The sequence below is a fragment of the Odocoileus virginianus genome, chromosome 9 (genome assembly GCF_023699985.2).
Source record: "Odocoileus virginianus isolate 20LAN1187 ecotype Illinois chromosome 9, Ovbor_1.2, whole genome shotgun sequence".
Classification (NCBI taxonomy): Eukaryota; Metazoa; Chordata; class Mammalia; order Artiodactyla; family Cervidae; genus Odocoileus; species Odocoileus virginianus.
In genome coordinates this window covers 23,866,057-23,877,066 of record NC_069682.1, presented here as the reverse complement: position 1 = coordinate 23,877,066, position 11,010 = coordinate 23,866,057, and the positions used below count along the sequence as shown (strand labels likewise).

At 45.8% G+C, this 11,010-nt stretch overlaps 1 long non-coding RNA gene across 1 annotated transcript; it reads left to right on the top strand.

Annotated features, from left to right (window-relative positions):
* The first annotated feature begins 5,854 nt into the window (after window positions 1-5,854).
* On the top strand, window positions 5,855-9,622 carry LOC139036582 (uncharacterized). The gene is made up of 3 exons (XR_011489399.1): window positions 5,855-6,373; window positions 6,492-6,576; window positions 7,368-9,622. It is a non-coding gene; the product is annotated as an uncharacterized lncRNA (long non-coding RNA).
* Window positions 9,623-11,010: the final 1,388 nt, after the last annotated feature.

Below are 11,010 nucleotides of genomic sequence, written 5' to 3'. Positions count from 1 at the left end.
GAAAATCCCCTGAAGAAGCGATGGGCTACCCACTCCAGTATTCTTGGGCTTCCCTTGTGGCTCAGTTGGTAAAGAATCTGCCTGCAATGTGGGAGACCTGGGTTCAATCCCTGGGTTGGGAAGATCCCCTGGAGAAGGGAAAGGCTACCCACTCCAGTATTCTGGCCTGGAGAATTCCATGGACTGAATAGGCCAAGGGGTCACAAAGAGTTGGACACAACTGAGCAACTTTCACTTTTCCCTTAAGGAATATGGCTTCATAATGACATGGAGTGTCGAATTAGAATTCAGCCTTCAGAATTCTTCAATCTGAAGTGCTAGAATGACAACCTGAAAGACACCCGCCCCCATGCCCCTGAGTTTGGATTTAGTGGCCTTCTGGCCTCATCCCTGGGTCCCTCCTGCGGATAAGGTGGCTGTGATGTGTGGTAATCCCATCACATCCAAGGTCACTTGGCCTCAGGTACACATGCTCGAATCCCGTTGGTCCTCTGGAGGACGTTGTTGGGGAAGAGAAAGATGGAGATGCGGACTTGATGTAGGGTAGATAATTCTAGGGTCCCAGGTCCCCATGTACATGATCCAAAAGGGGAACATGGCCCCTCGGCCCCTTGGGCTCTTGCTGGGTGGTGAGGAGCCTGGCTGGGGAGAGGCAGAGCAGTCCTTCTAAACTTCAGTGCTGGGGATGGGGGTCTTCTTGGCCCCATTTCCGGGCACTGCTGATGTGACAGAAAAGACGTAGGAAGGCCCGGCCAGGAGCAGAGACTGGGAAAGTCCACTGCCGCTCACTCTCCCCATATCACCTGTACGGATCCCTTTCCTGACTCTCCTTAAATTACATCCATCATTGAAAGTTATTTGTGTCCAAACCTCTTCGAAATCTCCTGGTATGATAGCATCAAACTACTTTGCTGGTTGCACCCGTCTTTAAGGCACTCAATCTCCTGGGCCCCCATCCATCCTTTCTGTCCCCGCCTCGTGTACTTTTGGAGAAAGCCTGGAGAGTTTCCCGTCACCTGCCCCACAAACCCTTTGTCTGATCACCTCTAGCCCCTCCCCCCCATTTTTTTTTTTTTACTGCATCCCAGCAGCATGTGGGATGTTAGTTCCCAGACGAGGGATCAAACCCGAATCCCCAGCGCTGGAAGCACAGTCTTAACCTCAGGACTGCCAGGGAAGTCCCCATCAACCCGCCTCCTGAGAACCACCATTCAGCTGTCTCTATGGAAGGATGCTGACTTCCTGACTTCCCAAATCGGTGGATTTGGGTTGGGGAGGGTCTTGGAGTGAAGTGGGTGCCGTGACACAAGTCTTTGCAGCCACAGGACTGTGGGTGAGGGGCAGTTTCCCTAAGGGAGGAGTGAGTGTGTGAGTGTTCCAAGCCTTGATCTGTGAATTACATGCCTGTTTCCCCCCACACTCAGCTGAAGACTCTCTTCTTCCAGGAACCTCCCTGTCTGATTTAGATGACCTCTTTCTTTTTGTGACCCCCACACATTCTTCTATGATAACATTAATGACCTTGATCTATTGTTTCCTATAGATGTTTATTCACCTGGGTAGAGGAACCACATCCCATTTTGCTTTGTCCAATGCCTAGCATAGCACAAGTAGGTAATTCATAAATGCATGAAGTTGAGTGCATCAAAAATGCCCGTAGTTGAGTGCATCAAAAATGCCCCGGGAGACTGGAAAAGTCAGTGAATGCTTCATGCATGAATTACAGCTTGAGCTGGGCTCATGCATGAGTTACAGCTTGAGCTGGGCTGGCGTTTTCTCTAATTGCGTTGGACTTTTTCAAGATTAGAAGTGATTCTTCCCCATTAATTGTGGTCAAGTGGATCCTGACTTCATGGCAAGGTGAACACACCCTTCCTGACCTTTTCTTGAAGCTCTTTGCTGCATCAGCACCATCTCCAACCACCCCTCCCCCCAACCCCAACCCCAACCCCGCATTTACACTCCCAAACTTCCCCAGGGCTTGGGACCTATCCAAATTCTACCCAGCAGTCTAGGGCCCTTGAAGCCAAGGGCAAAATAAAATATCAAGACAGGATCAAAGAATTCTTGATGGCAGGATGGTAAACTGAGTCAGAACAGAGATGGAGGTGGTCAGAGCATTTGCCGTTGGGATGGTGGAGGGTGGTTCAGCACAGGGCGTGATGGAAAGAGAGGAGGTTCACACAATGTGACCCGATTTTCCCGCCGTGCAGAGAGCACCGGCCCTGCCTGCAGTTCGGGGGGGCCGCTGGTGGGAGGGGCTGCTGGGGAGACCCGGGCCTTCTGGGCAGCACAGACAGGACTCATTCTTCCCTGACCTCTTGTCATGTGTGTGACAGGCTGCTATTTCAAAAGATTCTTTTCGGCTTCCTCCATGCCCTCCTTGTTGGTCATCCTTGCTGCTCTGTGACAGAGGTGTTGGGGGAACTTTTTTTTTCAACTTTCCCTGTCTCTCTCTTGCACTTTTAATCATTGCTTGGATTCTTTAAAAGGAGCACGTCCATTTTTTTTTTTTTCCAAAACAGTAAAGGAGTTTATGAGAAGAAGAAAAAAGAAAAGTGAGGCCAAAAAAGAGGAAAAACAAATAGAGATTCTGGGACCCATTTCTGTTCAGCTTTCATAGCCCACTGAGCACTGATCAGCCCAACCAAGCCAGCCTCAGTTGGAAGAACCTACTGGAGGCAGTGTCTCTGTCTGCTCCTGGGCTTGTCTGTAGCTGCCACACCATGAATCAGAGTCTGCCCCACCCAACGGGAAGCCTGGGAACTCCCCTGGTGGTCCAGCGGTTAAGATTTCACTTTCCAATGCAGGGGAAGGAAGTTTGGTACCTGGTCGGGGAGGTAACATCCCACATGCATTGGGATTAAAACAACAACAACACACCACGAAACAGAAGCAATACTGTAACAAATTTAATAAAGACTTCCAAAAATGGTCCACATCAAAAAAAAAAAAAAAAAGGAGGGGGAAGCCTGGCACAGAGTTGAAGGGGTTTCAATGTTATTTTTTAGCTTGGAAAAAAAAAAATCCCCATGATCTTTATCCACCGTGATCTTTTAAGTTGCTTTCGATGTTATGAATCCTCACTCAGTGACCTTTGCTGTGTGTTTTCCAGACTCTTGGTTCCCCTTATATTACATTTTTCTTCCTTGACTTACTTCTGAGGAGACCAGAATGCTCTGTGGCTTTTCTGAGCAGCAGGAACTTGCCATCAGCTCCTTGGCGTGACTCCGCACTTTCCTCCCAGCAGGCTTAGTGGCCCTTTTTAACAAACACGTCCGGCACATCGCTCTTCTGCTCAAAGCTTCCCATGGCTTCCCAGCTTCTCAGAAGAAACCTGAGGAAGTCCTCGCTGTTGTCTGTGAGGGCCATCGGGATCCGTCCCGGACTCCCCTCCGAGTCCGTGGGCATTGCCTTCCTGCGTGCTCTACGCGGCTCCAGCCCCATTAGCCCCGCCTTGAGGTCCGTCATCCCCCGAAGGACACATCCACTTCCGGCCCGGCACTTGCTCTTACCACTGCCGGGGTTCCGCTCCCCTCATAAAGCTCCGGGGCTTCACACCCTTGTCTCTTCAGATCTCTGCTCGGATGCCCACTTCCCGAAAGATCTTCCAACTGCCCTACATAAACCAGCTGTCATGCTCTATCGCCTTTATTTTCCTTTGAAGAACTTACCTCCAGCTGTCATCATATCTTTTTCCATTTATCATCAGTTATCTATCCACCCATCCATCTTTCTGTTCTGTCTCGCCACTAGAATCTAAGCTTCAGCGGATCGGAGATTTTCTTTTTTTTAACCACTGTATCTTTACAGTAGGAGTCCATGGGGTCGCAAAGAGTGGGACACGACTGAGCGACTGAACTGAACTGAATCAATGCTCAGTAAATCTTTAGTGAATGAATTAATACATGGGTGACAGTAAGACTTAATGATATTCCAGTTATTAATAAAAGCACCCTCTCTATTCCTATGTGTCTATAGCGAATAGGGTTTCTAAACATGAGGACCAGAGGATGGCTGTTTTGGAGGGACTGTTTAAAACGCACATTTCTAGGCAGGGCCACTGAGTCTGAAAGCTTGGGTGGAAGGGTGAGCTCTAACATCTGTGTTCATAGCAAAGTCCTCAAGTGATTCTCTCACCAAAGCTTGAAATCCTTGGGCCTGTCCCATTGTATGAAAGAACAAACACGAGAGAGATTGGTGACAATGCAGACAACCGAGTTCCTTCTCGATGAAAGGCAGTCAATTGCCTTTTTTGGAAAGAGTTGTTCAGTCGCTAAGTCGTGTCTGACTCTGCAACTGTCATAGTATTTTTTCCCATCTATCTGTCAATTATCTATCTACCTACCTATCCATCCTTTCTTTCTTGTGTCTATCCACTAGAGTCTAAGCTCCAGCAGATCAGAGACTTTCTTTTCTTTAACAATTGTATCTTTACCACACAGTATAAATGTGTAGACCCCATGGAGGCTTCCCTGTCCTTCACTGTCTCCCTGAGTTTGCTCAAACTGCTGTCCATTGAGTCTGTGATGCCACCCAGCCATCTCATCCTCTGTCGTCCCCTTCTCCTCCTGCCCTCAATCTTTCGCTATCCTCAATCGGCTCTTCGCATCAGGTGGCCAAAGTATTGGAGCTTCAACTTCAGCATCAGTCCTTCCAAAGAATATTGAAAGAATAATGTTTAAAAAAAAAAAAGTAGAAGCAAACAATATCATGCAAACTAAATGCATCAGTGGTGACTAGATACAATGATTACAGTCGGCTCTTATTTAAAAAGAATTTTAAGAGATTCTAATTTTCCTGGGTCTATACAGCCCATATTATAATTCAGTAATACGGTTCCTTGTCATTTCCCAGATTCTCAAATTTAGATAATTTAAGGAATATCCATGACATCAGAGACCACCATAACTCTGAGCCACCAGTAGTAATCTGACTAATGGCAACTTCTTTCCCTTCTGAAAAGAACATAATATCTTTAGGCCTCTCCTATTCAACTTTATCTATGGTTTTATCTAACAGCATGGGACACTTTGGAGGTCATTACACAGACCAAACAAGACACAGTCCAGATTCTGCTGATGAGCCTGGTGATGGCAGAACAATTCTTAGAGGAGTCTGGGATGTAGGACTAACTGCATTTTCAAGTCACCCATGATTCTGGGTAATAATAATTATTTGTGCTACTTAGTCATTCCAAAATATTTATGAGACTGTATAAAGATTTAGGATAGCAATGAACATTATCATCATAATTGCTAACTCTGTGAACATTTAGTATGCATCTGGTTCTAGGACCTCACATAGGTGAACTCATTTAATCATCATGGCGACCCATGAGCTAGATACTGTTAATGTTTTCCCAAGTAGATAAAGAAAATAAAGTACAGAATGGTAGGTGATGAGGTAATACATAAAATTATGTCAAGGCACTTACATAATAGAAAATAACAAATTATATAGAAGGTCATTTCAACCTATTACAGGTCTAAGGGATTTTTTTTTTAAATGTCTGTGACAAAGGAATTAGGGGGGTATGAACATTTGCATTGGATAGTACATATCCATACATACTATCTATCAAGGAATTATAGACTCAGAGATGGGGTGTGGAGAAGAATGGGAAGAGGGGGAGGACGCGAAGTCATTCCAGGCAGAAAAATCCTCAACGTTTAAGTCATGCCTAGATTGGCATCTGGGCGTCTGTGTTGGAAGGGCCCATGCCCAGCCAGGTTGAGGATTTCTAGGGATGTCACATATTGCTGGACTTGAGGCCTCTCCTTGAACGCTGACTCTGTCTCTTCAAGTCAGCTCCCCTGGCTCACTGCAAATTGCCAGGGGGCTGACCACAAAGTATGGGAGTGAGATCTTTGTCAAAGAGTATTTGTTTTTTTCTTTTGGCATGCAACAAATTATGAAAATCAAGACCTAGAATGAGCCCCACCACGACTTAGAAATCTTGAATATGGAGCACTTTCACTGTCTGCGCCTGGACAGCACCAGGGGGCGCTCTCACATCTTCGGGGATTTCCTTTGGCCCCAAGGCCATCGCAGTGAGGCAGCGGAGTAAGGAGACTCATCCTGCTTTTGTGGAATGCTCGCTCACAGGCCCCTCCCTTCCTTGTGCTGAACTTACCTAGCAGTGGAGTCTGTGTCTCAGCTCCTGGATCCGAGCACAGAGCTTGAAACTGCATATCATGGGCCAGGCCTCCCGTCCTCTTCTCTGAAACCTCGCTGCTGCTTAGCAGGGCTGCAGCCTGAAAGGCCTCCCTCTTCTGGCATGATCTTCATCATCCATCCTCGAGACTAAGAACTTCCTGTTGCTCAGAAGGCTGTTTCCTGTCTTCACTTCTTCCATCTGAAGCAAAACTTGGTAGGTTTTTTGTTTGTTTGTTTTTAATGTGGACCATTTTTGAAGTCTGTATTGCATTTATTACAATACTTTTTCTATTTTAGTGTTTTTTTTTTTTTTTTTTAATATGGGTCACAAGGTATGTGGGATCTTGGCTTCCTGCCTAGGGATCGAACCCAGGCCCCCTGCACTGGAAGGCGAAGTTTTAACCACTGGAACACCAGGTAAGGCCTGCGGTGGATCTTACGACAAGCAGCTCAAGTTGCTGCCCTGTCCTCTGCGTCCAGAAAGCTGGATACAAATTCACTGATGGCTGATTTCAATATCTTCCACATTAGGCCCGCTTGGAAGAGTATCAGAAATATCTGGGTTGAGAAATGTTTCTGTCCTTTTATCAGAAACATCAGCTTGTTCACTTTAAACTTGTTAGGAAAAAAAATCTTCCTGCCAATAAAATAGTAATCGAAATAAACCTCAAATAAGGAGTTGAAGCAGAGATGGAATGGGGGTTGGTTTACCAGGTAGAAAAATCTGTGCATTAGGAAAGGGGGAGGGGGGGGCGTTGTCTCTGGTTGTGGTGCAATCTATTCTTCTATGATTACATATTTATTTGTACATACAAAGCCCTTTTCTAAAAAAGGAAGCTTGAATAATGAATTTAAGATCTTTAGAGTGTTAACAGTAATGATGATTGTGTTTGTACCTTGAGTCACATGACATGAGCACGAAATAATCACATTAATATATTTTCCTAAATAGCCTTCACTTTGTAAGACTCTTATTTGAGTGGAGAGTAATACAATCCGTTGAGTTTTTCTTTTCTGGACAGAAGTTCCAAATTCATATTTCATTGCCTCGGCTTCGTCCTGTGCCTCTGGTACAAACCTGAAGCCCGGGCCGGGGGGCATTTGCTTTGGATTATAAACTGTAAACAGTGGGTGGACAGGGAAGCACAGAAGGAAGAAGCTACCCTGAGCTTCCCTAATGAGAGAAGACTTAACATTTTTTGCTGCAGGTTTGAAACGTGGCCTCAGGGACCGCTGTTTGCCCACTCATCATTTCAAGAATCATCAGCGGCAGGCAGCTCCCTTTCTCCTGCAGTTCTGAGCTTCACCACTAAGAGGCGCTGCTGTCTCGAGTTCCACCGCAGAGATACCACACTCAAAGTTGGGAGGGGTGGGGGAAATCAATGAGGGTGAGATCATTTCCTCCGCGCGTCTTTCCACTTCGGGGAATGTTTTTCAATTAAAACGCCAGACACAGATAATCATCATTCAAGGCCTGCCTCCTTCAGAGCTCGGTTGGAGGCAAGGACCGGCAGGACCAAGGCTCTTTATTTTAAGGAGCTGCCTGCGCCATGGAAAGAGATGCCACAAATAGACCCGGGAAAAATAAGAGAATGGGGACTTAGCAGATGCTCAGAGCCGTTTTTCTTTATAAATATCTCTGTCCACTTCCCACTCCCTTCCATGTCACTGCAGGCCATTAGCACTCTATTTTTGTTGCCAGCAAGGTCTGGGCTGGGGACCTACCCTGCTTCTCCTCCCAGCAGATAATCTCATGGGGACAACATTCCTGGGCCCAGGGTTTGACATCTTGTTATTTTTATGCCAGTAGATTGCAGTATCATAACAGCATACACCTTGTGCCAAAGAATGGCTTCCAGGCTGACAAAGTTTAGGAGAGATTATCTTGAAGGTAAACTCCGGGATCTCAAAATGCTCCCCAGGCACTTTATTTAAACCCATTGCAAAACAGGTGACAAAAATATATACATCTCGAGGGTGACCTAGAAAATAGTATCATATCTTTTCCAGTTGCATAATCACCCAAAGAAGGCCTGCCTGAGTCTAGAGAACATAGATGGCCCGCTGGTTGTGATTACAATCGGTGTCCAAGAAAGGGGACACATCACCCTTGTTGCTGTTGTTTAGTCGCTCAGTTGTGTTCGACTCTCTGTGACCCCATGGACTGCAGCACGCCAGGCTTCCCTGTCCTTCACCATCTCCCAGAGTTTGCTCAAACTCATGTCCATTGAGTCGATGGTGCCATCCAACCATCTCCTCCTCTGTCGTCCCCTTCTCCTCCTGCCTTCAGTCTTTCCCAGCATCAGGGTCTTTTCCAGTGAGTCGACTCTTCACATCAGATGGCCAAAGTATTGGAACTTCAACACCAGTCCTTCCAGTGAAAATTCAGGGTTAATTTCCTTTAGGATGGACAGTATACAGATTATGAAGATTTAAGATTTGGTCTCCTTGCTGTCCAAGAGACCCTCGAGTCTTCTCCAGCCCTGCAGTTCGAAAGCATCAATATTTCGGCGCTCAGCCTTCTTTATGGTTCACCTCTCACCCTAGATGTATCCAAAGGCATCCTCTGCTTTTCTACTCAAATTGCAATTCTACTGTAACATTTTGCCATAAATTGTGATCTGGGGGTAGAAGGTGGATACTGCCTGAAGCTGCAGCCAGACCAAAGTGTGATTTCTATGTGGAGAACAATGGATTTGGATTCAGGGGAAGGAAACAGAGTCCAAGGGCAATGCTAAATAGAGGATACAGAAAGAGGTCCCCCAGCCACTAGGCACTTGGAGGCTGTGGGTATAAGAAGGGGATGCCCGGGTCACCAAGGGGCGCTGAAAATAGGACCTGAGGCAGCAGAACTCAGCCTGATGTTGGACCATGTGAAGTGGCTCTTTTGTTTTGGCCAGAATCAGATGGCTCTGGAGCCAAGCCATCCTGAATACACACAGGGTCTGCCAATGCTGGTGGACAGCCCTGCTCCAATCTAGGGCTGCTGGCTCCTGAACTCTTAGAATATGCATTGATCACACCTCCCAGGTGCCCTTGCATCACTGCACCTTCCCTAAACTCTGGGTTTTGGTATCAATTGTCCCGAACCTCTCTCCTCTAACACACCCAGCAAATAGCATCTCCATGGAAGATGCTCCATCAGTCAGCTTGGCCACAGTGCTGCTTGCTATACAATTAAACCAGAGGATGGTTTAGGCACATTTCATGTCCTACTAATTCTTATTCTGCCTTTCTTGTTTCCAATCATCAGATGACCCTGTGGTCTGGAGGAGGCATTTGAGGGCCTGCTGGTCTATAAGAAGGGGAACAAAGGAGAATCTATAGGAACAAGGTTTTCACAGGTGCATTTATTTATCAGCATCTCTACTGCAGATAAATAAAAACTGCTGTAAAAAGTCTAATAGGCTTGGGCTTCATTTGGGGGTCTCTGGAAGATGGCATCATGATAAAAAAAAAAAAAAAAAAAAAAGAGGCAGCTCCTGTCCAGGACTCTGTACTCCCTGGACCAAACACCGGCTTCATGGGAAGCATCTGGGTGCCATGACAACCATAGCTGCAGTGGATGGGCTGCGGGCTGAACTGGGTGCTGCAACTTCCAGAAAGGATAGAAAAAAAGGAAGGGTCCACCCTCTAGTTCCCAACTCCGTCTCTTCTTTGTCAGAAAGCTGGGTGGAGTATGCAGATACACTACTTGATAGGTCCTGAGGAGGGGTACCTCTGGGGGTAGGAAAAAATCCCAGAAACCCAAAAAGTTCCTGTAAGTGATCTGACAGATTCAAAGGCATTTTCATCCTTCCAGGTTCACATTTTAGAGAATTTCCCTATAGAAGAAATTTGAAGAATTTCTTAGAAAATAGTACAGAATAGACACCATATACCAAAATCCAATCACATTCATGGTGAGTTTTTTCATGCTTATCTTCTTTCCATTCATGAGCGAATAACAGTCACAGTTGTCCTGCTCAACTCATCTGTACACACTCCACGATCCAGTCCTGAGTTGTTCAGCTCCAGAAAGGCTTCCTTTAAACTATGATAGGTGGTCATACCTCTCGGCGGATTCATCACTATTAAAATATTCTAAGCCTGTGCTGTCTGTTGTACTGGCCTCTCATTCAAGAGCCTCAAGGTAAACAGATTTATGAGACATGAATGTCAGATGAGGGGGATGTTTTTTATAAACAGCTTTTCAGGGTAACACCAGTGTTGGTGCCAACTATATTTTAAAGAATAACCTCATCTTGGGAATGAGTGTATAGGCTCCTACAAACACTATCTTGAAGGGAAAAAAATGCATTAGTCAAAATGTGTGCTTTATGCATTCATATGTCAATTTCATTTCTCAAAATTGACTCATTTCTGGACCTTGATGGGCATAGATCACTTTTGGAAAGTGAATGTGTTCCATTTGAAAGACTTCAGACATGTAAAGTAATTAGCCTCCAACTAATAAAAAATTAAAAAAAAAAAAACTTAAGACCTGGAAAAAAAAAAAGACTTCAGTTAGTCAGCAGTCGACTTCTCTTTGCCGAGGTTTCCCAAGTAACTACATTCAGCCCAGCAGATTCCTAGCCCAGGGTTTTACAGAGATGACATTGACAAGGGTGATAAATGCAGGTAAAGCACTCAAGAGTTAAGAGGCTGACTCTGGGGCCAGGCAGCCCAGGGTGAGAGCCGAGCCACATACCAACGCTGGCGGGCCCCACCTGAATTCAGAATTCCTTGGCTCCAGCGCTGATTTTTTACCCTTTCTAGTTTCCAAAAATGGCCATTTCATTTGATTCCATTCGGTTGTAACCTCTACTGCCTTAGGCTTGGGCCTGTAATCATAAACACAAACCACATTTA